The sequence below is a fragment of the Entelurus aequoreus genome, linkage group LG11 (assembly GCF_033978785.1).
Source record: "Entelurus aequoreus isolate RoL-2023_Sb linkage group LG11, RoL_Eaeq_v1.1, whole genome shotgun sequence".
NCBI lineage: Eukaryota > Metazoa > Chordata > Actinopteri > Syngnathiformes > Syngnathidae > Entelurus > Entelurus aequoreus.
Window position 1 is genome coordinate 28,509,791 of NC_084741.1, and position 21,790 is coordinate 28,531,580.

Genomic DNA, 21,790 nt, shown 5'->3' on the forward strand with positions numbered 1-21,790 from the left:
TTTGTGCCTTTAAAAGGCGGTGCATGTTGCTAAGCGACGTGTGATGTCAGCGCCCAGACAGAGCGGTATTAGCTCACATGTGTTCAGTTTGTGGGCAGTTACGGCAGCTTTGTTGAATCTTTTCACTGGATTGTGTTAGCGCTAGTTAATTAAGAGATTGAATTCCATGGCTGTCTTGTCTCCTTGTCCACAAACAGGGTATTGTAGGACTGCTAACTTGTCCATTCAATCATGGATGTGTTGTTCATTATTTCCTCAAAATAGTGGTAGTTTGTGTATGTGTGCATGTTACTTGTGTGTTGTTTTCTGTGTGATGTTGCCTCCTTCTATTTGATATCAAGTTTGTTTTAGTTAGGTGCTGGTTGTTGCTTGCATTAGTGAAAATATATTTTCTGCAATAAACTTGCTAAGCTTCTGACGCTGTTGACAAACAACTATGTTAAAAGGAGTGCACCACGTTACATCAAATGTCTCGGTAACAGCGTTGTAACGTACAGTACAGGCCAAAAGTTTGGACACACCTTCTCATTCAATGTGTTTTCTTTATTTTCACGACTATTTACATTGTAGATTGTCACTGAAGGCATCAAAACTATGAATGAACACATGCGGAGTTATGTACTTAATAAAAAAAAGGTGAAATAACTGAAAATATATTTTATATTCTAGTTTCTTCAAAATAGCCACCCTTTGCTCTGATTACTTTTTCGCTCACTCTTGGCATTCTCCTGATGAGCTTCAAGAGGTAGTTACCAGAGGTGTGGACTCGAGTCACATGACTTGGACTCGAGTCAGACTCGAGTCATGAATTTGATGACTTTAGACTCGACTTGACAAAATGTAAAGAGACTTGCAACTCGACTTAGACTTTGACATCAATTACTTGTGACTTCACTTGGACTTGAGGCTTTTGACTTGACATGACTTGCTACTTTCCCCAAAACCCAAAGCTTAAAAAGTTATTTGGGAGCGGTCCGTATCTTTCATTTTCTACGTCTGTGTCTATGAGCGTGTGTGCTGCTTGTCAGCTGGTGTGCTGTCAGTACAATAGCCAACCAAATTAGATCTACGTTATTTTCATCACACAGCTCTCATCCAATCAAATTGCAGGACAACCACTGAACAAGAGTTGTGCCAAAGTTGGTTTCGTTCGGGTATAAAAACTACGACTTGGTCAACAAAAAACGAATTGCCGTATGCAAATCACGCAGTTCGAATATTACAGACGGAGACGCAACAACTTCCAACTCCGTTCGACATTTGAAGTTGCACAAAGAAGGGTAAGTTTTGAATGTAAGATAACGTTTATTGGCTAAGTAACATGACTTTTATTTGCTGTGTAGTTAAATCAGTAAGGCTGCAAACTCACTGCTAACGTTATAACCATAGACATCTTGTAAGGGTACGCGGCATTGAGCCGTACTGCCTACTGGCGCAGACGAGACCCGGGGCCGCCATCTTGGAGTGGTGATCCGCTCCACTCAGTGCAATTCATTTGGCAGGAGCAATGAACTGTCAGCGCATTTCATTCATCTTAAATCACTGAATACCACTGATTTTCACGTGGTTTTTTTGTCATACGTGTAGCTATGATAACGGACACATGTTTTGGCGTTTTTATTATTCATAGTTTGCATAGGTAGGGGGGCTGGACGCCAAGATGAGCGGTCGCACTCTCTTTCGCTCCCGATCGGGAATCCAAACAACTGCTCGGATTATCCCACACTTCCTCCTTTTTCTACTGTGGATCACGGATTTATATTTTAAACCTCCTCGGATACTCTACCCTCTTGAAAATGAGAGTCAAGAACGTGAAATGGACATACACAGTGACTTTTATCTCCACAACAATACATCAGCGAAGCACCTTGGCTTTGGAGCTAACGTGTTAGCATCATGCTTGTCTGCACATCGAGGCAGAAGAAACATGCCCCTGACTGGAAGGATAGACAGAAAGTCAATAATACTACTATTACTTCTACTATCAGGAGACACTGAACTCAACCCTGGACCTGCAACAACACGGTTAATGATGTCCCGACTGGCGAAGACTAGCAATGCTACTGCTAGCGTCACTATCGAAGCTAACTCGGCTATCGGCTCATCTCAGCTCAAGCTCACCTGTGCTCCAGTGATCGGCGGCTCGGCGGAGGATTTTGCCCCGTTCATCGACACGGTCGGAGGCTCGGCGGCGGCGGTGGAGGACGACCCGGTCATCGGAGAAGGCAGCGACTCAGCGGCGGTGAACGACGCGGCGGTTGCGGCCTCTCCCCGGTCCCAGACGGTCGAGGACGCGGCATACACAGGATTTAGAGGCGCCTTTACACAAACATTTTCGTTATTCTCTTTCTCTTTGTCTTCAAAAAAGCCTGCCAAAAGGAAACCCAACCCCACCCCCAGCAACCCTACCTTGCCTCCCCCTCTCCCCCTCTCCAACTCCGCCCCTCCCACTCCCCTTCCCTCTCCCTCCCCCTTCACCTGGAGGACGATCAATATGCCTCTCTCTCTCTCTCCTCTCTCTCCTTGCTCTTCAACTTCAACAGCGATAATAACCAACAATTTTTCTGGTCAGTACCACAACACAGCGGACTCTGATGCTCTTTTTGGTTCCAGTGGACTACATATCATCCACCTTAATGTGAACAGCCTCTCTGGAGCCAAACTTGACCAAATCAGAGAAATGTTCCTCAACACGAAGGTAAAAATCTTGTGTTTCTCTGAAACCAAATTTGATCAAAGTATTTCTGACTCAGAGATAGAAATACAAAACTTTTCGGTTATCAGAAAGGATAGGAATAAACACGGTGGGGGCGTTTGTATGTATATTCACCAAATTACATTAACGACAAAATAGAGGAAAACACAAATAAGCCACGTGAGCTCTGGAAAATTCTCAACAACCAGCTTCCTGGTTGCAGCCAGAAACTTAAAACAAGACTCACCAACATCAGCATCAAGGAGGGTGACTCCCTCATTACAGACAAAATGGAGGTAGCGAGCAGACTTAACATCTTTTTCACCAGCATAGCCGCAACTCTTGTCAACAGCTGTCCCACCACTCTGGTCGCTTTGGTGTAGAACACATTAAAGCCTTCTACAGAAAGCTAGGAGTATCCAACGATGATTTCCAAATTAGAAATGGTCACAGCTGATGAGGTGTTTAAAAAATTGAGTGCGCTCCACCCTAACAAGGCCATTGGCCTTGTTAATATTCCCTCCAGATTCCTCAGGGACTCATCATTGCCCCCGATCATCACGCACATAATAAACCTATCAATTACACAAGGCCAAGTACCAAAAGATTTTAAGATAGCAAGAGTAACTCCCCTCTTTAAAAAAGGAAGCAAATTGGAACCTGGCAACTACCGACATGTTTCTATTCTCAGTTCCGTTTCGAAAGTAATGGAGAAAATAGTTTATGAACAGGTCGATAGTTACCTTGCCACTAATAAACTCATGTACAAATTCCAATCCGGCTTCAGAACTAACCACTCCACTGACACATGCCTTCTCTATCTGACCGACCACATCAAACATGAGGTGGACGCGGGCAAATACTGCGGCATGGTCATGCTGGACCTTCAGAAGGCCTTTGACACCGTTAACCACGCTATACTGTTGGATAAGCTCAGAGCAATCGGATTTAACAAAACCTCATGGAGCTGGATGCAATCTTACTTGGAGGGGAGGGAGCAGGTGGTAGAGGTGAATGGCACCGTGTGTCCCCCCCCCCCCTCGGTGAGCTGTGGAGTCCCCCAAGGCAGTATATTAGGACCTTTACTGTTCCTAATATACATAAACGACATGTCATCGGCATGCAACTGTGAATTGTTTTTGTTTGCGGATGACTCTGCCTTGCTGGTATCCGGCAAGGACAAGTCATAGGTGGAGAAAATCCTCAGTGCTGAGCTCTGTAGAACTTGCACCTGGCTCGCTGACAACAAGCTATCCATACACTTTGGTAAAACAGAATCCATCCTGTTTGGGTCCCACATCAAACTTAAGAAAGTCAATGACTTCACCATGAAAGTAGGTGACATTGTTATCACCAGGAAAGATAAGGTCACCTACCTAGGTTCCATTCTAGAGGCTAACCTTTCCTGTGATAAAATGGCAACCAAGGTAATCAAAAAGGTTAACCAACGAACGAGATTTCTCTACAGAATTTCCTCTCTGGTCAACAAAAGCACCTTGAGGATTCTGGCGGGAACTCTCGTTCAACCCTTTTTCGATTACGCATGCACCTCCTGGTACCCTAGCACCTCCAAAACCCTCAAATCTAAACTCCAAACATCTCAGAACAAGCTAGTCAGGTTACTTCTAGACCTCCACCCCAGATCCCACCTCACTCCTAGCCACTTCTCTAAAGTGGGCTGGCTCAAGGTGGAGGACAGAGTTAAACAACTTGCACTGAGCCTAGTCTATAAAATCCGCTACACCTCCCTGATACCGAAGTACATGTCAAACTACTTCCTTAACGTAAATGACCGCCATAACCACAACACCAGGGGGTGCTCCACTAACCACATTAAACCCAGATTCCGAACTAACAAAGGTCTTAACTCATTCTCTTTCTATGCCACATCAATGTGGAATGCGCTCCCAACAGGTATAAAAGAAAGGGCATCTCTATCCTCCTTCAAAACTGCAATAAAAGTTCACCTCCAGGCAGCTACAACCCTAAACTAACACCCTCCCCGGATTGCTAATAATCAAATGTAAACAATCAAAAGCAGATACTTTTTCTTTTTTTTTCTTATGCCTTCTGATCTCTCTCTCTCTCTCTCTCTCTCTCTCTCTCTCTCTCTCTCTCTCTCTCTCTCTCTCTCTCTCTCTCTCTCTCTCTCTCTATGTCCACTACTTGATGTCCATATCCCCCCCCCCCCACACCCCTGATTGTAAATAATGTAAATAATTCAATGTGATTATCTTATGTGATGACTGTATTATGATGATAGTATATATGATAGTATATATAGAATATATCTGTATCATGAATCAATTTAAGTGGACCCCGACTTAAACAAGTTGAAAAACTTATTCGGGTGTTACCATTTAGTGGTCAATTGTACGGAATATGTACTTCACTGTGCAACCTACTAAAAAAAGTCTCAAGCAATCAATCAATCAATGCTTAACAGTAATATAATATTCTTATACGCTATAAGTGACCAGACGTCCGAGATCAAAACTGGGAATATAATCCCAGAGAAGGGGGAAAAAAACGGTCAGCTATTTTTAAGTTGAAGAAACAATATGATTAGGTTATATATACATGCGTATATCCTACATAAACAATGTATGAATACATTAGATATCTATATATCTTAGGGACCTGTAACTCTGTTGCTGCAGCAGCAGAGAGTTTATTCTGTTTTGACACTTTGTATCGATATTTTGTATTACATTCTTCCCCTAAATGATAATGTTTACAGTGATTGTTATATATGTATTTTTTATCTATGTCGCTTTGGATAAAAGCATCTGCCAAATACTCAAACATATATAAACACCTGAAAGTCTTTATATCAGCTAAAACCACCAATCTGTTTCACTGGATTCAGAATAAAACCAAATGCTGTCTTACCCAACAATGTTAGTATTTGAATATTGTTACTTGAAGACTTATTCCTGGTTACAATTATACTGTTAAGAAAGTATTGTCTTATATTTTGCCTAAAATGAGAATGCATCATAATCAGTGGCGGCTGGTGAATTTTGTTTTAGGTGGGGCTTAAAGTTTGTAAACCAAACCCCTGTAGGGGCGTCATCCTCCCCCAGAAGATTTCTTTGTGATTCTCACATACAAATATTGAAGATCTTTGCTCCTTCTCAACTCTGTGGTTATATTATTTTCATAAAATACAACCAATAGTATGTTAATGTTTGTTTTTGCAAATGTGTTTATTCTGTAAAGGAATGAGTTAAATGTTTAAAATTGTTTAAACTATTAAAATGACTGGCTAATAGTGCTCTTATGAATTGCAATGTCAGCACTATTTTTTTTTCTGCAATTTCAAATGCACTTGTTTTAATAAATAAATACAGCGTTTTAAAATCATACACAATCTGTGTAAAAATATTAGTCTGTGGTTAAAAGGACTTGAAAGGACTCGAAACTCAAATTGCAGGACTTGGGACTTGACTTGAGACTTTCTAGTTTTGACTTTGGACTTGACTCTGGACTTGCCTGTCTTGACTCGGGACTTGACTCGAGACTTGAGGGCAAAGACTTGAGACTTACTTGTGACTTGCAAAGCAATGACTTGGTCCCACCTCTGTTAGTTACCTTAAATGGTTTACACTTCAAAGGTGTGCTTAAAGATAGTTTTGATGCCTTCAGTGACAATCTACAATGTAAATAGTCACGAAAATAAAGAAAACACATTGTATGAGGAGAAGGTGTGTCCAAACTTTTGGCCTGTACTGTACATTAAAGTAATAATTAAATTAGATTACTCAGTACTATTAGCAACAGCAGTGTTGCTAAATTCGCTAATTTAAAGCCAATTTGGGTGTTTTTTTCTTCTAAAGTTGCTTGCAAAGTTTGTGAGTAGTGGGTTGCGTTTTCTGGGGGGCTTGTTTTTGAATGTGCGGTTGCTTATTTGGGCTTGCTTTTCTGTCCCCACCATAAAGCAAAACACGGGTAAGGCGGAAGGTAGTTTGTCCTTTCGACACAACATTTCCTGGTTATCGCTCCCCCTGTCCACCTGGCACGCCGCCCCCAAAAACACGCATGCAAACGATGCAGACTGACAGAGAAACAAGAGACAAGACAAAGGGAGAGTTTGGTGGCAGTTAATGTACAAAACATAATTAGAGTATCATTAAAAAACTAAATATTTTAAAAAGGTACACTTATTAAAAATAAAAAATAGATATATTTTGATTAATCACAATTAATTATGAGTTAAATATGGACAAAAGTCACTCCTGGAACTTTTTTGACGTCTTTGTATTATTTACAAAATCTTCTTTACATCTTAGCTCAGGTGTCGGCAACCCAAAATGTTGAAAGAGCCATATTGGACCAAATATACAAAAAAAAATCTGTCTGGAGCCGCAAAAAATTAAAAGCCTTATATAAGTGTTATAATGAAGGCAACACATGATGTAAGTGTCTATATTAGTGAAAAAGCCTACTATCAAAGGCTGACGCAAATCTTCGTTGACAGAAATGTTGTATTTTAATTTTTATTCTACACATTTTTGCAACATTGGCAATCATTAGTAAAATGGAGGCTTCTCACAGCATGAGATAACTTCTGGAAGTGACTGTCTTAGAATGGCCAAAGGTATAGACGTGTGTGTCCAAGTTTAAGGAAACGGCAGGCTGTCTTGTTCTAGTGGATTTATTACAATATTTGCAAGCTGGGTTATGTTTGCTGTGGTCTGGAACAAGATGGCACACTAACAACTATCTGAAATGCAGCCAATATTACATACAGATAATGTGTCATGAGACATGCAAATATAAATTATATACAAAGAGGATAAAAGTAAAGGATATTAAATAAACTCAAATATACCTACAAATGAGGCATAATGATGTAATGTATACATACAGTTAGCCTAAATAGCATGTTAGCATCGATTAGCTTGCAGTCATGGATTGACCAAATATGCCCGATAAGCACTCCAGCAAATCAATGAAATCAACAAAGCTCACCTTTTGGCATTCACACACTATAAAACATTTGGTAGACAAAAAGAGACAAAGAAGGAGTGGCATAAGACACGTCTTTCTGTGGCAGCATCGGGGAAAGTTGTACATTTAAACAAACTACGATGAGTTGAAGGATCGCTGAAATTAGTAGGACACAACGGTGCTTGCCAAATACTCTCATCAGTGAAGCATGTATAACATAAACAGTGGGATTTCTAACAATTAGGAAGGTTTGTGTCATGGTTGTTCTCCTACAGAAAATATATTTAAACAAAAAATATATTTTTTTTCTTCATCTTTTTCCATTTTCACACATCTCTGAAAGAGGTCCAGGGAACCACTAGGGCGGCACTAAAGGGCCGCATGCGGCTCTAGAGCCGCGGGTTGCCGACTCCCGTCTTAGCTAGTCAAATCTAAGCAGGCAAAACGTTCACCATTGAAAAAAGTCTTACGATCGTCTGTAACCCAGAAGATACCATGATGTTTGAACGTGTGCGTCATGTTGCGAAAACTCGACTTTGTGCAAATACTTTACTGAGTATTGTTTGGGGCTGCTCACAAAAAAGAGAACTGCTTCTCTGAATAATTAGCTAACTGATTAGGAGATGCCGCCCAATATTTCTGTGCATATAGTCTTTTATGCTTGTGACTTCCATCAGCATTCTTGGAATTGTCAATGCTCTGTCTTTTACTGCGAGGCACTCTTGAACCTTTTCATGCTAGCACAGTTGCTGTGTTGTAATTAAAATGCTCTAAGGGAAAAGTTGTCATAAAAACCTTTAATATTATGTGAGCTTCCTTTGTATGTGCTTGGCCACAGGCTTTGAATGTAATGTGATGATGCTGTATCACGTCGGCGGATCATTTTGTTTCGTACAGTCGAGGCTGGATTTCAGAGTAAATGGTCTCAGATGCAAAAGAAAGTTTGTACCTTCAAGCTTTACTTCTTCCTACTCCTTTTCAGACATGCTGCAATGAGAAACTGGGAATATGTGATGTACCATATTGTAACTGTATGCATGTTTGAAATAAACAAAATCCTTAACCATATATCAGTAACCACCATTCAGGAAACAGAATCAGAAATACTTAAATAATACCAGAGATGTTCAGCACAATCCCATTCAAGAGCAGACAAACATTACGGGGATACTGAACAGGATCGCTGATGGGTCTGCCAACTTCCGACGCCCCTTACAAAGTACTTTCTCTCTGCCACCAGCTGCACGGTGGCAGAGAGAAACACACTTCAGAAGGTAATAAAAACTGCCATGAAGATCACTGGCTGCTCTCTCCCCTCCCTAGATGAACTGTACAGTGTCAGGTGCCTCAAAAAGGCCCAAAACATCATAAGGGACCCATCTCATGACATACACTTTTTGAACTGCTGCCCTTGGGCAGGAGATACAGGACAATAAAATGCTGGACAAACAGATTTAAGAACACTTTTTACCCGAGAGCAATAGTGTCGCTGAACACAAGACAATAATGACTGTGCATGTGAGCTGTGTGCTTGGTATTTTTATGTATTCTAATCCAGTGGCGTGCGGTGAGGTTAATGTCTGGTGAGGCACGACTGCATCATCACAGTCAAATTTAAAAACATATGAACCTGCAGTGCAGGTGTACCTAATGTTGTGTCCCTGCGGTCGTTCGCGGCTCCTGCAGCGCGAGCATTGTTGTTTTTGCACTTTTTGGCTTCTTGTTAAGTGACTTTTTTTGGGTGGATTCGGTCTTGCACGTGGAGGGTTTGGGTGTGGGCTTTGGTTGGTGTGGCCGCGGTGCTCCCGTCGGGCGGTGCATTCTGCGGCGGAGGTGCTTGACACCAGGAGGCGGGGTTATGAAACGAGCCTCACACAGTGCGTCTCCGCAGCAGATTTATGATCGCTCAGCACTAAAAATACGTTACACACATACAGTTGTTGACAAAATACACTGTACATTATATACCTCAGCTAACTAAACTATGGAAATGTATAATATAATTCATATAGCAATACAGTCTCACTGCACAGCAGGCCAGCAGTTAGCCGAGTCGCAATCCATGGTGAGGCACAAGTGCCTCAACTGGCTGCTGATCACCGCACCGTCTCTTCTCAGTATTTGAACGGCAAATGTGAAAATAAAAATAAAAATAATCTAAAACTGGTGAAGTTAAATGGAAAATAACTTTAGTATAATCACTGGATACATATAACAATTTAATTAATTTTTTTTTCTTTTTCTTTTTTTTTTCTTTCCATGATGGCAGGTGAGGCCCCGCCTCCCCTGCCTCTAGTGACTGCACGCCACTGTTCTAATCTATTTATCTATGTTCTTATGTTTTTATGTGGTATTATGAATTTGCACTAAATTTGCTTACAATTTCGTTGTACAATGTACGATGACAATAAAGATATATTCCATTCCAAAAAAAGGTGAGAAACAGGTAAACGTTGGGGTTTTGGGGGTGAGAAAAAAAAAATTCCATCCAAGCCTGGGCCCCTGGAGAGGGGGTCCAGACTGAGGCCAAGGAAAACATCAAAGAACACAAAGGACATTAAAAGAGCAGAGCTGATGCAACCAGCCACTTCTACACACAACCACAAAAGTAAAACAACAACAACAACAACAAAATATGTATACTGTGGTGGCCTCTGCGGTGTTCCAGGCCAGGGTGGGGTGGAGCATGGCCAGAGACAGGAGCAGACCCAACAAAGCAACCAAGAGGGTCGACTCCACCCTCGGCCGCCACCAACTCTCGGCCCCAAGGAACCACAACAAAAAGCCTTGGGGAGCATAATGAATGTGTTCATACTTAAAAATGAACAAAGGTGTATTTGCTCTGCTAGTACAGTTTGTAAGGTGAAGTGAACACAATAATCCACACCAAACATCTGTCTGCTTGAAAATAAATTGTGATGCTGTTCCGTTCACATGGGCTCAAATCTGAATGTTCGAGGGACCAAAGACACGGGTCATAGCGAAAAGCATGCAGAGGTCGCTTGCAGGCGGCACAGAACAACAATGTTATACGGGCCACTCCATTAAATTTGTGCCAAGTGTTTTTCGTAGGGATGTAACAACATGAACATTTCAAATAGAGATATTATCGGCCGATAAATGCTTTAAAATGTAATATCGGAAATGATCGGTATCGTTTTTTTTATTATCAGTATCGGTTTGTTTTTTTGTTTTTTATTTTTTATTAAATCAACATAAAAAACACAAGATACACTTACAATTAGGGCACCAACCCAAAAAACCTCCCTCCACCATTTACACTCATTCACACTCATTCACACAAAAGGGTTGTTTCTTTCTGTTATTAATATTCTGGTTCCTACATTATATATCAATATACATCAATACAGTCTGCAAGGGATACAGTCCGTAAGCATACATGATTGTGCGTGCTGCTGGTCCACTTATAGTACTAACCTTTAACAGTTAATTTTATTCATTTTCATTAATTACTAGTTTCTATGTAACTGTTTTTATATTGTTTTACTTTCTTTTTTATTCAAGAAACTGTTTTTAATTTATTTATCTTATTTTATTTTATTATTTAACAAAAAAAGGACCTTATCTTCACCATACCTGGTTGTCTAAATTAGGCATAATAATGTGTTAATTCCACGACTGTATATATCGGTATCGGTTGATATCGGTATCGGTTGATATCAGTATCGGCAATTAAAGATTTGGACAATATCGGAATATCGGATATGGGCAAAAAGTCATTATCGGAAAATCCCTAATTTCAAACCATGGTTGTTGTGACCCAAAATTATGAGGGTTATCTTTTGTCAATTGGGCTCAAAAGGTACTTACACACACACTGATATCTTTTAGCCAAACTATTAGTTTTTTTTATTTAACTATCAATAGATATACTGTTACTAAAGCCACAATTTTGCATGTTCTGTGTTTCGTATGCTTCACTGACAGTGTTTTAGTCTTAGTGTTTTAATGGTTAAGCTTTTATTGTTTTAAATATTTGTTTGTACTGTCACACTTCAGGATTTATTTGAATGAAAAGTGCGTAACAAATAAAATATATTATTATTATTTATTAATTCTGGGGGGTCTTTGAACATATCGTAAAAACACCTCCGTCTTGCATTCCTCTGAGGATAGAACGATCATCACAATTGAATGCCTTAGTTGCTCAGTGTGTTGATATAAGTTTAGATTGGGGTATGTTGTTTCTTAATGGGGAAAGACTTTAATGTCTCTTTGTGGTGGGGCGTGGCCTGCGGGCCTGCGGAGGAGCGGGGTGTGTCGGGACCGGCTTCGAGATTAGCGGCAGGTGCGTAGATGACACGGCTGTGAGTTGTTGTCTGATGACCTGCCGCTCTGTAATAGGCAGCGGTCGGGAAGGAGAAAGGGGGTTGATAGTGGAGGAAATGACATGGCTGAAAAGCACCAAGTATTAAAAAATAAATCATTGTACGCAAAGATGGACACGGCTGTGAAGTCTATCTTGGGTGGTCCAGAGAACCCGGTAGAGCAAGACCTCTACAATTTGGCGCCCAATCTGGCTGGACCATCGGAGGCGGGGGAAGTCGACCCCCTGACGGCTATCGCAGGCGTGCTCGCAGAGGTGACAGCGAGCAGCCACCAACAGTGCCAGGTCCTGCTGGCGTTGGCGGACCAATTGGGTGAGGCACGGCCAACACAGACGGCCGTCACCATACACCGCATGGGGGAGGAAGAGGACCCCCATGCCTTTTTGGACATTTTTGCGGCCACAGCAAGAGCATGTGCGTGGCCGGAGGCTCTTGCCACTCCTGACGGGGGAAGCGCAGCGGGCGGCGCTCAGCCTGCCGGCGACCTCCAGGATGCGCTTCGCAGACCTGAGGAAGGTGGTGCTGGACCGGACGGGAGGCACCGCTGAAGAGTACCGGCGCCGATTCCGGTCCATGCATCTGGGGAAGGAGGACCGGCCATTCACATTTGGCCAGCGGCTCAGGGACGCGGCGACGCGCTGGCTGCAGCCGGGAGAAGGAGATGACCGGCTTCTGGACCACATCATCCGGGAGCAGTTCCTATAGGCGATCCCGATGCGGACGGCTAACTGGATCCGGTACCACCGGCCCCGGGACCTCGCAGCAGCGGTGACACTCGCCGAGGACCACCTGGCCGTTCATCGCGAGGCGCAACCGGCACCCACAACGCGCGCACATTGCGCGCAACAGAAACTCACAACGCGCGGACAAAGCGCGCAACAGAGACACGCAACGCGCGGACAAAGCGCGCAACAGAGACCCGCAACGCGCGGACAAAGCGCGCAACAGAGACCCGCAACCCGCAAATTTTCACCGGGAGAAAAAGTGCTTGTATTACTCCCAACATCCAGCTCGAAATTACTTGCGCGGTGGCAAGGACCCTTCGTGGTCACACGGCAAGTGGGTGATGTGGACTATGAGGTCCGGCGTTCGGACCGGGGTGGAGCCACTCAAATTTATCATATAAACCTCCTGAAAACATGGAAGATGGCAGAGCCTGTTTCCATGGCGACGGTGGTTGAGGAGGAGGAGGAGTTCGGGCCAGAGGTACCGCGTTCTGGTCTGCCCTTTCCCCTCCTCTGTGACGATCAGCTCATGTTAGCGCAGAGAGCGGATGTTGCTAAGCTGCAGCGGCGCTTTTCTGATGTGTTCTCCACTCGGCCCGGGCGCACGAACCTCACCCAGCATCATATTGAGACCAGCCCGGGTGTTACGGTGCGCTCTCGGCCCTATAGGCTCCCCGAACACAAACCCAAAGTAGTTCGGGAGGAATTAAAATCCATGCTGGAATTGGGGGTAATAGAAGAATCCCACAGTGCGTGGTGCAGCCCCATCGTTCTGGTAGGGAAGAAAGATGGGTCTGTGCGGTTCTGTGTGGATTACCGCAAGGTGAACGAAATTTCACGTTTTGACGCGTACCCAATGCCTTGGGTCGACGAGCTCCTGGATCGGCTGGGCACTGCTCGTTTTTTCACGACACTGGATTTAACCAAGGGCTACTGGCAGATTCCCTTGTCACCAGAGTCTAAGGAAAAAACGGCCTTTTCCACTCCGGAAGGTTTGTACCAATTTGTGGCACTTCCGTTTGGCTTGTTCGGTGCGCCCGCCACGTTCCAGCGCCTCATGGACCGGGTGCTGCGACCCCACGCTGCATACGCAGCTGCCTACCTGGTACCAGTGGAGGTATGTGGTGGGGCGTGGCCTGCGGGCCTGCGGAGGAGCGGGGTGTGTCGGGACCGGCTTCGAGATTAGCGGCAGGTGCGTAGATGACACGGCTGTGAGTGGTTGTCTGATGACCTGCCGCTCTGTAAAAGGCAGCGGTCGGGAAGGAGAAAGGGGGTTGATAGTGGAGGAAATGACATGGCTGAAAAGCACCAAGTATTAAAAAATAAATCATTGTACGCAAAGATGGACACGGCTGTGAAGTCTATCTTGGGTGGTCCAGAGAACCCGGTAGAGCAAGACCTCTACACTCTTGTTTTCGTGTTAGCATTTAAGCTAGTGAGCTGGCGTTATTAAACTGCAGTTATCATTTACAGTTTTTAGATAATTTTGATTTGGAAAGGTAATCCCAACCTTCAAGAGTTTTACCGTGAATGTCATTAATACCGTTCATCGTTAAATCCCAAGCTTGTTGTAATAAATGTCGGCCTGTTTTCAAGTCCAAATATGATAATATACATATTCAGCTACTCAAAAAGCGTATTGGCCCATCTCAAGCAACTTTATTTGTATTTTTGACTAGGTTGCGAAACCGAAGACGACTCATTTAAATAACAGGACTGTTAGTCATACTTAGTTAGTCATACTTAAAATAATTGTGAATTTTACCTACGTAAAAAAAAATTGTGTAGTCTAGTACAAATAAAAAGTAATAATAAATAATAATGGATTGATTTTATATTGCACTTTTCTATTATTAGATACTCAAAGTGTTCACAGAGAAGTGGGAACCCATCATTCATTCACACCTGGTGGTGGTAGTAAGCTACACTTTTAACCACAGCTGCCCTGGGGTAGACTAACGGAAGCGAGGCTGCCAGTTTGCGCCTACGGCCCCTCCGACCATTGATTGATTGATTGAGACTTTTATTAGTAGGTTGCACAGTGAAGTACATATTCCGTACAATTGACCACTAAATGGTAACACCCGAATAAGTTTTTCAACTTGTTTAAGTCGGGGTCCACTTAAATTGATTCATGATACAGATATATACTATCATATATACTATCATCATAATACAGTCATCACACAAGATAATCACATTGAATTATTTACATTATTTACAATCAAGGGTGTGGAGGGGGGGGGTAGGATATGGACAGCAAGTAGTGGACATAGAGAGAGAGAGAGAGAGAGAGAGAGAGAGAGAGAGAGAGAGAGAGAGAGAGAGAGAGAGAGAGAGAGAGAGACCAGAAGGCATAAGAAAAAGTATCTGCATTTGATTGTTTACATTTGATTATTAGCAATCCGGGGAGGGTGTTAGTTTAGGGTTGTAGCTGCCTGGAGGTGAACTTTTATTGCGGTTTTGAAGGAGGATAGAGATGCCCTTTCTTTTATACCTGTTGGGAGCGCATTCCACATTGATGTGGCATAGAAAGAGAATGAGTTAAGACCTTTGTTAGTTCGGAATCTGGGTTTAACGTGGTTAGTGGAGCACCCCCTGGTGTTGTGGTTATGGCGGTCATTTACGTTAAGGAAGTAGTTTGACATGTACTTCGGTATCAGGGAGGTGTAGTGGATTTTATAGACTAGGCTCAGTGCAAGTTGTTTAACTCTGTCCTCCACCTTGAGCCAGCCCACTTTAGAGAAGTGGGTAGGAGTGAGGTGGGATCTGGGGTGGAGGTCTAGAAGTAATCTGACTAGCTTGTTCTGAGATGTTTGGAGTTTAGATTTGAGGGTTTTGGAGGTGCTAGGGTACCAGGAGGTGCATGCGTAATCGAAAAAGGGTTGAACGAGAGTTCCCGCCAGAATCCTCAAGGTGCTTTTGTTGACCAGAGAGGAGATTCTGTAGAGAAATCTCGTTCGTTGGTTAACCTTTCTGATTACCTTGGTTGCCATTTTATCACAGGAAAGGTTAGCCTCTAGAACGGAACCTAGGTAGGTGACCTCATCTTTCCTGGTGATAACAATGTCACCCACTTTTATGGTGAAGTCATTGACTTTCTTAAGGTTGATGTGGGACCCAAACAGGATGGATTCAGTTTTACCCAAGTGTATGGATAGCTTGTTGTCAGCGAGCCAGGTGCAAGTTCTACAGAGTTCAGCACTGAGGATTTTCTCCACCTGTGACTTGTCCTTGCCGGATACCAGCAGGGCCGAGTCATCCGCAAACACAAACAATTCACAGTCGCATGCCGGTGACATGTCGTTTATGTATATTAGGAACAGTAAAGGTCCTAATATACTTCCTTGGGGGACTCCACAGCTCACCAAGAGGTGTGGGGGGGACACGGTGCCGTTCACCTCTACCACCTGCTCCTCCCCTCCAAGTAAGATTGCATCCAGCTCCATGAGGTTTTATCAAATCCGATTGCTCTGAGTTTATCCAACAGTATAGCGTGGTTAACGGTGTCAAAGGCCTTCTGAAGGTCCAGCATGACCATGCCGCAGTATTTGCCCGCGTCCACCTCATGTTTGATGTGGTCGGTCAGATAGAGAAGACATGTGTCAGTGGAGTGGTTAGTTCTGAAGCCGGATTGGAATTTGTACATGAGTTTATTAGTGGCAAGGTAACTATCGACCACCACCTATCATTCATTCACCAGTGTGAGCGTCACCGGGGGCAAGGGTGAAGTGTCCTGCCCAAGGACACAATGGCAGCGATTTGGATGTCAAAAGGCGGGGAGCGAACTTGCAACCCTCAGGTTTCTGGCACGGCCGCTCTACCCACTACGCCATACTGGTAGTAAGTAACACAAATATTTAAGAAATAGCAGTATTTGAATGATTATATTTAATGGTAAAGTCTAATTTAAATACTTTTTTCCCAGTTCAGTTAGTAAATTAATGTTTTGAAACTGTATATATAAAATATGCAATCAAATCAACTTCAAATGTTACTTAATAGACTAGAACATTTCTTAAAGGGCACGGACCTCCTCGAGGCCCTCCCTTCCAGTTGGAAAAAAGTCCTGAATCCAGATGAATAAAAGAAAGCGAGTGACGCCTCTTGTCAGTAATCCACTGTCTTTGTCTCTATGGGTAGAGGCGGGGCCGTAGCATACACACACAGAAGTTAAAGCTTGTAACATAAACGTAAGGTAACAGTATAAATGAGCTAGATCACCCCCAAAATATAGCGGAATAGATAGTGTTTCTATAGCTGAATGAATGTCAGTCATCCACTGTCTTTGTTCCTACTTGTGGCCCCACAGTCACCCCAGGGAACATGCTTCATGCTTTGAACCCCGCTTTTAAAAGCTGTGCACTATAAAACGTGCTCATTGTAGCCATTAATACTGACATTGTTTTTATTTATATAAATATCCATCATATATATTTTAAAAAATCAGCACAAACTTTTGCATTAGATTTTTGATTGTTAGGTTAAAGTGTTTTATTGTGCTGCGGAGTTAATGTTGCTGATCTATTTGAATTTATTATTATTTATTGAGTTTATTTAATTTAATTTTCCAGTATCAAATGGCTCAAGCCAGTCAAATTTGTTTTATATAAGGATACATGTTTTTCTTAATTTCAGGCAAATTGTCAGTCAAAAATGTTCAGAGTTTAAATAAGGATACAAGTTTTTTCTAGAATTTCATGCAAATTGATGCTCTTTGAATATTTTCTGTTACAGACTAAACAACAATGTTAAAGCAGTTATTCTCTGTTAGTTGATCTACATTTATTTCTTCTTTTTTTTTAATGTTGATAATGTTACAATTTTATGCAGAGGTGTACTTATAACAATTTTATGGACAAATGATACTATTTATAGTTGCGGCGAAGAGTGGGAGGGCATTACAGAAACTAATTGAAAAGCACTGACGTAAGGCAACATCGTAACTTGACTCAATCAGTTGTTATCCCATTTTCTGAGTTATTTTGCTAACTAACTCACTGACTTCCTAACTCACTAGCTGACAGACAAATCAACAGCAACATAGGTAAACATATTTTATAGTTCATTTTTATCATTCATTTATACATTTTATTTACTAGAGACTCAAATTGTGACTGTGTTTGGACACTGGGATGACCAGTGCGATATTACTCGTTAATGCTAAGGTTTTACGCAGCCTCCTTAGCTGAACCTCCAGGTTCTGTAACAGCTTCCAAACCTCAGACCGTAAGACTCTTGAACGCATCATAATAATCCCCTCAATTCCCCCCAAAAACGGATTAACTCGCTGGAATATAAAACCAATACAACATACATCCATAAACGTGGATGCATATGCAAAAGTGCAATATATTTATCTGGACAGTAATCTATTTATATCTGCACCTTATTGCTCTTTTATCCTGCACTACAACGAGCTAATGCAACAAAATTCCGTTCTTATCTGTACTGTAAAGTTAAAATTTGAATGACAATAAAAGGAAGTCTAAGTCTAAGTCTAAGTTATGTTGGTTGACTCTTTAAAAGGTGAGGTGAGAGCATTGTCGTTGATAAAAGTTGCTACCTCACACTTCCAATGTGTGCGTTTTCTGCTGTGCCTCGTATGAAGGCAGCGGGCCCGTGGAAACTCCTTGAGAATGAGTTGCATGGAATGTCTGGGCAACCGTCCCACTTGTCCCCAGTGGAGCGGACTCTTCACATACAGTACAACTTATCAGTGTGCAACATGAACATCAACACAAAATTTTTTCAACTACTTTTGGTCCACCAGTGTTAGAAACCGGGGTTTCCTAAATTGGGTTGTCAGTTTTTATTGGGTAAAACAGAAAAGGCTGGAAGCTATTTTAGTGACAAATGGCTTTTGTATGCATGTTTGCTGTAATAAATCCACGTCTGTTGTGTTATTTTTATTAGTTTAGTACGATGTATGTCAATGTTTTGTATTTTAGTAAGTTCCGAGGAGTAACCACATTTCTATTTTTGGCTCTTGAGTTGAAAAAGTTTTGATGACTAAAGTATAAGATCTGGGGTGACCATGGCAACAACAGAGACACAATCCTTACTGTAGCATCACATGGATTTCGGTATTGATATTTTTAGGAAGAAAAAGTGCCCGTTTGGTCATTTTCTTAATTTGCCTCGCATATTTTCATGTGTATATACAGTCTTCCTCTTCCTCCGCCAACACTGGAATGCCAGTGAGGCCGACCTTGTGATTCATCGCTCCCACACTGACCGCAACGCTGTTGGGCTGACCAAGTCTTGAATGCAACACACACAAACACACACAAAGACGGACACAAACTCACGCTGACCGGCCAGTATTGCGTCACACACTCTTTGTGGTAACCTGGCAGCTGTTCTTACTCAACTGTCCTCTCGGCCGTGATGTCAGAGCTTTGTTGTGGGTGATTGGCTGACGTCCTTGTGTATGTTGTGTGTGTGTAGAAATGTGTCATGCTTGATGTCACAACAGGTTGCGATCAAGGATAAAGCTGTCAAACGTTCCTCGACATTGTGACATCTTTTTGCTGACCACTAAAAAAAGTTGTTTTTCCATAGCCTGGATGGAGTTACAGTCCAACAAATAAGTTGTCTAACATAATAATGATAATCTATAGACTTAGACTTAGACAAACTTTATTGATCCACAAGGGAAATTGTTCCACACAGTAGTAGTAGTCAGTAGTAGATAGTCAGTAGTCTCACCCACCATTGTCAACTGTATATGAAGTCAGACTTATCTTCATTGAGTGCACGCAGATACACACATTGGCTGACTATCATTTATAAGGCTATTTTAGGTTTAATACCTCCATACTTGTGTACTCTGTTACAAAGAAAAAGCAGCTCTTACGCATTACGTTCTAACAATTTGTATGTTTTAACTGTTCCTCATGTACGGACTGAATTTGGCAAAAGAGCTTTTGGCATTGCTGCCCCTATGGCATGGAATGCATTGCAGACGAAACTGAAACTTACAGAACTACTTCCATTTGATGCCTTCCGTTCTGTCCTGAGGGACAAACAGCGAGAGACGTTTGCACAGTGCCTGTGTTTTTAAAGATGTAAATCTCTGTTGTTTTACAGTTCTCTTATGTATTTTAAAATGTATGTCTTAATGTATTATTTTTGAAACTGCTCTATGACATGTGCTGTTGACCTCTTGGCCAGGTCACCCTTGTGAAGGAGATCTTGATCTCAATGGGTTTTCTTATCTGGTTAAATAAAGGTTCTATAGCTCAATAACAGAGGATGGAAAGGATACGGATGGAAAAGATAATGCACACAAGGTATGAAAACAAAAGGTATGAAGTAGACTAAAAATGTACCATACTAGCAATATAAAATATAACATATATGTAATATTTACATATTATATATACAGTATATAATATATAGCAGTGACGTGCGATGAGGTTCATGGCTGGTGAGGCACTGACTTCATCACAGTCAGATTTACAAACATATGAACCCTAAAGAGTATCTTATTCACCATTTGATTGGCAGCAGTTAACGGGTTATGTTTAAAAGCTCATACCAGCATTCTTCCCTGCTTGGCACTCAGCATCAAGGGTTGGAATTGGGGGTTAAATCACCAAAAATGATTCCTGGGTGCGGCGCCGCTGCTGCCCACTGCTGCCCACTGCTGCCCACTGCTGCCCACTGCTCCCCTCACCTCCCAGGGGGTGAGCAAGGGGATGGGTCAAATGCAGAGGACAAATTTCACCACACCTAGTGTGTGTGACAATCATTGGTACTTTAACTTTACTTTAACTTTACACATACAAACTGTAGCACACAAAAAAGCACATTTAATAAAAAAAAACGTTATTATGGTCTTACCTTTACTTATAAATGAAGTCCAATGCGCAGCTCCTTTTGAACAAAAGCATTGATAACTTGTTTATAGAAGTCTTCCTTATTTTTCTTCAGTTTTAAAAGTCTCTCTGTCTCGATGGAGATCTTCCTTTAATTATGACCTCCTGCTTCGATTGAAAGTCCAGTTTAGAAAACTGTTTTATTTTAGATATGTAATCCTCCATGTTAATAGTCCAGGCAAGAGGAAAAAATAAACGATCGCTGCTAACTGTTGCTGTTTGTTGTCACTTCTTCTGCAGCCGAGTAGTCGCAAGAATGATCTCTGGGATCACTACCGCCCTCTACCACCAGGAGGCGGGATTACTGCGAGCCTCACACAGTGCGTCTTTTGCAGCCGTTTTATGATTGCTCAGCACAAGAAATACGTTACACACATACAGTTGTTGACAAAATACACTGTACATTATATACCTCAGCTAACTAAACTATGGAAATGTATAATATAATTCATATAGCAATACGGTCTCACTGCACAGCAGGCCAGCAGTTAGCCGAGTCATTGCGCAATCCATGGTGAGGCTCAACTCAGTGATGTGCCTCAACTGGCTGGTGACTCACCGCAAGTCTCTTCTCAGTATTTGAACGGCAAATGTGAAAATTCAGCGATTTTGAATAAAAATAAACTAAAACTGGTGAAGTTAAATGGAAAATAACTTTATAGTATAATCACTGGATACATAAAACAATTTAATTATTTTTTTTTCTTTTTAAATTTTTTTTCTTTCCATGATGGCACGTGAGGCCCCGCCTCACCTGCCTCCCCTGACTGCATGTCACTGATATATACTGATATATTATATTATATTAGATTTTGATATAATATATACAATATATAACAAATCCCAATAACCATGTACATTATTACAGTATATGTAACAGCTGCAGCAAAAAAGGGCAGCATAAACTAGAAATAGTACCAGCAGAAAATGTACATTATTAACAAAGAGAGGTAGCTTAACACAGAAGCGGTCAGGTAATAGACAGATATCATCTATTGCTGTATGGCGAGTGATTATACAGCTGGATGGAGTGCGGAATGAAGGAGTTCCTGAATTGCACAGTGTGGGAACGAAGCTGAAGGTGCCTGTTGGAGTATGAGCTCCGCTGTCCCTCAATTTTCTGGTGGAGTGGGTGGGCAGGATTGTCCATGATGGCGAGCATTCTGTCCAGTGTCCTCCTGTCCC